The sequence below is a fragment of the Cebus imitator genome, unplaced genomic scaffold (genome assembly GCF_001604975.1).
Source record: "Cebus imitator isolate Cc_AM_T3 unplaced genomic scaffold, Cebus_imitator-1.0 Scaffold79, whole genome shotgun sequence".
Taxonomy (NCBI): Eukaryota; Metazoa; Chordata; class Mammalia; order Primates; family Cebidae; genus Cebus; species Cebus imitator.
In genome coordinates, this window is record NW_016107394.1 from 1,965,941 (window position 1) to 1,972,399 (window position 6,459).

The 6,459-nt window shown below is 41.3% G+C and overlaps 1 protein-coding gene across 1 annotated transcript in view; it reads right to left on the reverse strand.

The window, feature by feature from the left end:
• The window catches only part of NUMA1 (nuclear mitotic apparatus protein 1), a 77,056-nt gene that overhangs the window by 67,942 nt on the left and 2,655 nt on the right, over positions 1–6,459 (reverse strand). The gene's annotated exons all lie outside the window — the stretch shown is intronic.

Below are 6,459 nucleotides of genomic sequence, written 5' to 3' on the forward strand. Positions count from 1 at the left end.
AAATGATCTAGTGGGGCACATGGCAGAACTAGAGAATGCTGTACCCTCCTAAAGGCATTCAAATATTTTAATTCAAATACTTATGTAGTATTTCACTGTGAGCATCACGGTAACCTTTTAAATAGTTATTAATACTCTATCTTGCAAAGGAAACTTCCCCAAGGTTAGACAGCTGGCAAAATGCTGGGCACAGTCCCTAGACCTGTCTGATGCCAAAACAAGAGCTCTATACTATTAGGCTTCTAGCAGTACAAACACCATGGAAGATACAGAATCCTCGAAGTCACTTTTAATGATACACAACCTAATAGTAGGATGGGAAGCCCAAATCACAGATTATCTAACCATATCCCAACTGCTCCAATTCTGTCCATCTTCCAAACCCCATCTTTCTGCCAAAGTAATTCCAAGTTATTACAACTAGTTATTCCAAGTCTTACTGAATTCCTTCTTCTGTAAATTCCTATAGGGCTTATGGATTAGACAACACAAATGACTGCTAAATTATATACTGTCTTGCAAAATCAGATACTGCTTCTATGTATTTTAGTGTTAGTCTCATCAATCAAACTATTGTATCAATCTACATAGTTCTACCAAAAATGCCTAACCTGAATCTAATCAAGAAGAAACAATCAGACAAATCCAATTAAGAAACATTCTACTAACTAAACTCTTCAAAAATGTTCACTGCTATGAACAGTTCAGATTTAAAAAGAACTATTCAAAGTTAAAGCAGACTAAAGACATGATAGTCATGACAACTAAGTGCATAAATGCATACATGATCCTTCAATGAATCCTGAATTTGTAAAAAGTCAATAAAAGATATCATTGGGAAAATATGAGAAATCTGAACAAGTATTATATATTGGATGTATCGAATCAATGTTTAAGTTTCCTGTTAATAGTATTTTTTAGGAAATACTTGCTGAAATAGGGATTAAATAACATGACATCTGACAGTCAAAAAGATTCAGAAAATGAAGGATAAATAGAGAGCAATTGTGGCAAATGTTAATAGGAATAAGAGGTTTCTCCAGAACTCACACTGTCACACCACCGAAAAGCAAGAAAAGCAGGAAATCAAGGCAATTACCTCACTCCTCATTGAGACCATCACAGAAGTACAGGCACTGAACAAATGACCACTCACAGGGCAGAATGCAACTGCTGCTAACACACTGGTACCCAGTGGTAAGGTAGATGCAATATGACCTCAGAGGACCAAGTGCTGAGGTCGCATTGCATCCACCTTGCCACTGGGTACCAAAAACTCGACAACTTGCAAAACAAGCGTCTCTGAAATATATGCAGTCTTTCCTCCTCACCAGATAAACCTGTCCTCAGCTGCAATAAGGCAGAAGAAATCTGCAAGGCTGACTCACTGGCATTTCCTGTGCAAACTTCAAAGAAACTGGCCCTTTGGACAAAAAGGGAAGGCAACACAGCCGCCAACAGAAGCCTCAACCCAGGAGCACGCTATGCTAATAATGCCTTCTCTCCCTTCTACAGTCATCAGATAGATCATTTTACTTCTGCCAAATGGCCCTTTATTAGGGCGACTGACTACCTAATGGCCAACCCTTTACCTTGGTTCTCTCCTCCCCTCAATGAGACCCAAGATACTGGCCTTCCAGACAGCTCCTCCCCCAATTTGCCAGAGGAATAGTCAAAACTATTCCCTCAAAACCTCCACTAACTGGAGTAAAACATATAGTGCTGTGACATGGAATTTGCTTCTCAAACCTACCAGGTTTAGCCTTTTTACCAAAGACTTAGAATGAAAACCTAGAAGGCCTGGTTGTCAAGCTTTGGATTAAACTGTGAATGATAGAAAATACAATGTTTTGATGGCCGGGTGCGGTGGCTCACGCCTGTAATCCCGGCACTTTGGGAGGCCAAAGTGGGTGGATCACCTGAGGTCAGGAGTTTGAGACCTGACCAACATGGAGAAACCCCATCTCTACTAAAAATACAAAATTATCCAGGTATGATGGCACACGCCTGTGATACCAACTACTTGGGAGGCTGAGGCAGGAGAATCACTTGAACCCGGGAGGCAGAGGTTGTGGTGAGCCGAGATAGCACCACTGCACTCCAGCCTGGGCAACAAGAGCAAAACTCCGTCTCAAAAACAAACAAAACAAAACAAAACAAAACAAAACAAAATGCTTTTAGATTTAATAAGGCAAAAAGATCTTAATCGGCCTGGTGTTACCAAAAATAAGAAACTAGTTAACAGGATTAAGTATAAAGTCCTGTATTTAGCATAAGAGAGCCAAACCGACAATCACAATAGTAGAGACTGGTACAGAAGTCAAACTACTATAAAAAGGCTGCTCTAGGCCAGGCACAATGGCTTACACCTATAACCCCGGCACTTTGAGAGGTCAAGGTGGGAGGACTGCTTGAGCTCAAGTGTTCAAGACTACCCTGAGCAACATAGCAAGACCATGTCTCTACTAAAAATAAAAAAAATTAGCCAGGTGTGGTGACACACATCTGTAGTTCCAACTACTTAGGAGGCTGAGGTGGGAGGATTGCTTGAGTCTGGGAGATCAAGGCTGCAGTGAACTCAGTCATGCCACTGCACTCCCGTCTGGGTGACAGAGTGAGACCCTGTCTCCAAAAAAAAAAGTTGCCTACAGTGGGAGGTAGAGGAGAGGCCATTAAGTATACGCTCAGTAAACCATGAATCTGACAGAGCTACCCAAAACATCAGTGCAGTCTCAAGTTGCATTAGTAGAAGATGGCTCTATGCCCCATCTTTGAAGAGCAAAGTTAAAGAATCTGCAGAGGAAGAATGCCAGTGACCATGGTGACGAGTCTAGAAGTATATAATTTCAAATGTGGAGGAAGAACTACACACGTTTAGCCAGCGGAGAACAAGAAAACTTTTTTCAAATATACGCACAGCTGTCACAGATGAGGAGAAAGACTTATGAGTCCACTATAAGAATACAAAACCAGAACTAACAAGTGAAAGTTACAAGAAGATCGATTTTGGTTTGCCATAGGGAAGAAATCTCAGCATGTCGTAGAAGTTCAGAATGTGGGATGTAGAACCCAGAATGCTTGGATTAGGATATCAACTCCATCATTTATAAACTTGTGGCTTTTAGGAGATTATTTAATCTATCTGTGCCTCAGTTGCCTTCTCTGTAAGAGAGAATAGTAATAATAGAACTTAACTCATAGAGCTTTAAGAAGTAGTTTCTGGGGCCGGCCGTGCTGGCTCATGCCTGTGATCTCAGAACTGGGAAGCTGAGGTGGGCAGATCATGTGAGGTCAGGAGTTTGAGACCAGACTGGCCAATGTGATGAAGCCCCCATCTCTACTAAAAATACAAAAATTATGTGGGCGGTAGTGGTGCGCGCCTGTAATCCCAGCTACTTGGGAGGCTGAGACAAAACAATCACTTGAACCTGGGAGGCGGAGGTTGCAGTGATCCAAGATTGTGCCACTGTACTCCAGTCTGGGCAAGAGAGCAAGACTCCATCTCAAAACAAACAAACCAAAGGTAGTTTCTGTAAAGTGCTTAGAAAAGTGCCTAGTTCACAGCATATGCTGGGAAAAAAAAAAAAAAAGTTACCTATTGCTATTACTAACTGTTGATACACTAGACCAGGCTGGGTGTGGTGGCTCATGCTTTTAATACCAGCATTTTGAGAAGCCAAGGCAGAATTGCTTGAGCTCCAGAGTTTGAGACTAGCCGGGCAACATAGCAAGACTTCGTTTCTACTAAAAATACAAAGAGTTGCCAGTCACAGTGGTGTGCACCTGTAGTTCAGGCTACTCAGGAAGCTGAAGTGGGAGGATAGCTTGAGTCTAGGAGATCGAGGCTGCAGTGAGCTATGATGATGCACTGAATTCCAGCCTGAATGACAGAGCAAGACCCTGTCTCAAAATGTAAACAATACAAAAAAACAGACCAGATAACCTGAAGACCTTCCTACTAAATACGTCTGGAAGTGCTTAGAAAAAAATATAATAGAGCCGGGCGTGATGGCTCACGCCTGTAATCCCAGCACTTTGGGAGGCTGAGGCAGGTGGATCACTTAAGGTCAGGAGTTCGAGCCCAGCCTGGCCAACATAGTGAAACCCCATCTTTAAAAAAAAAGAAAAGAAAAAAAATATATATAATAAACATCCTTTTAGACTGTGCCAGTTATTAAGGTATTGTTTCTCAGCTCCACATCTACCCTGTTATGCTCTACTTTGTGATGCTGGGGCCTAGACTCCACTAAACTCCATTTCACTGGCTCCCTGTCAGCAGGGGGTGCTAAAGGGAAAACAGAAGACAAGAGGAGGCTACAAGGGACTTCCTCCTTCCTGTAGCCTGGTGTTTCTTGACAACAGAAGTTGGTTCTTCCCAGTTCCTTTCTAAACTCCTAAAACCAGCCTCCTGCCCCTCAGAGGCATTAGCATCAGCTAAGTAAGGCTCAACTGAAGCTAGCTCCTCCAGGTTCCTCCCGTGAGGGCTTGAGAAACCAGCAGCACCAGGCAACACCTTCTCCCCAGAGAATCTGGGCGCAGCTCCTCCAGATCCCTCCAGATTTCTAGGTTCTGGTAACCTCAACCTTCCTCCCTTTGTTTTTCAGTCCTGGATGAGAAAACTCCTTTATGCAGTTATTATATCAAAGTTACTTTAATATTCCTTTTTGCTTTTTTAGCCCTCCATCAAGGGTTTAAACCAGTTTCCTTTATGGAGTTTATGGTGTGGTTTCCGTTTTGCTGATTGGATCTGAACTGACATACAGATAAACTGAGCTCACAAGAAAGTAAGGGAAATCCCCAGGAACCAGAAACAAAGAATTAGTGAGCAGGTTTAGTGGCTGATGATATGCTGTCCTAGCAGCATAAAGAATCTTTAACACCCTCATAGGTTCAGAAGACAGATCTTGAGCCCACAAAAGGCATTGAGATCCCTGTCCAGAGGCTGAGACTCTTAAGTTTATACTCAGTAAGATAACAGACTAGGAAAAAAAATCTGTCCAGAGAGAAATAAAAAAGCTTGCCTTGCTCACCCAGTGAGGTAGAAGGAAAAAAATCTTCTAGTAATTCAAAACAGGCTGAGTGAGGTAGTTGCAGTAATCCCAGCACATTGGGAGGCTGAGGAGGGTGGACTGCTTGAGCCCAGGAGTTCAAGACCAGCCTGGGCAACATGGGAAAACCCTGTCTCTACAAAAAATGTAAAAATGTGCTGGGTATGGTGGTGTGCACTTGGGGTCCCAGCTACTTGGGAGGCTGAGGTGGGCGGATTGCGTGACCCCAGGAGGCAGAAGTTGCAGTGAGCCAAGATCCTGCAACTGCACTCCAGCCTGGGCAACAGAGCCAGACAGATCCTATCTTAAAATAAAATAAAATTCTAGAAAGCAGAAATTAATCTGTAGTGGAAAAAAAAAAACAATCAGTGGTTCGTGGGACCAGGGTGAATGGAAAAATGGACTGTAAAGAAGCATGAGAAATCTTCTGGGGATGAGAGAAATGCTCTGTATTTCGACTATGGCTGCTTTTTGCAGATGCGGACATCTGCCAAAACTCAACTTTTTCTGTTTTGTTTTGTTTTATTTTTTACAAGACATTGGAAACCACAAAACTCAACTTTCTTTAAAATTATTATAGACACAAAATTGAAAACATGAGACAAAAACAAGATCATGAAAAACAAGCAGATTTGAAAATGAACCAAAGAGCACTCCTAATAAGTGAAAAAGGTTAGCTAATGAAAATAAGAATTCAGAAAGCAAATTAGACCTAGCTGAAGAGTAAACTAGGATACTAGAAGAAAGATATAAGGAAATTACCCAGAAGTTAACAGAAAGATATAAATGGAAATTATGAAAGAATAAGATGTGAAAGACAGAATGAGGAAGTCCAACATAAGTTAAACATGAGATCTGAAAGAGGTAAAGAGGTAATGATTGGGAATTTTTACAAAATTAGTGAAAAGACATGAAATTTCAGATTAAGGAATTACTATATGCCCCCAGTACATAGTGATTTAATAAAATTAAATTCACAACCTATAATGGAAATACAGAACACAAATGACAACAAAGAGGATCTTAAAAACAACCAGAAAGAAAGATAGCTTACCTACAAAAAAATAAGTTAATTTGTAAGCATAGTTCTCAAGAGTAACAACAAAAATTCAGAATTTCAATGAAATAACACTTTCAAAGTGTTGAGACAATAATTGGAAGCCTAATACACAGCTAAACTATCAATCAAGACTGAAGGTGAAATAAAGATTTTTTTAATGAAGACAGTGTTTACCACTAACAGATTCCCACCTAAGCAAACATATGAAGGATGTATGTATCTATTCAATAAAAAAGGAAGGAATAGGCCAGGCGCAGTGGCTCAAGCCTGTAATCCCAGCACTTTGGGAGGCCGAGGCGGGTGGATCACGAGGTCAAGAGATCGAGACCATCCTGGTCAACATGGTGAAAC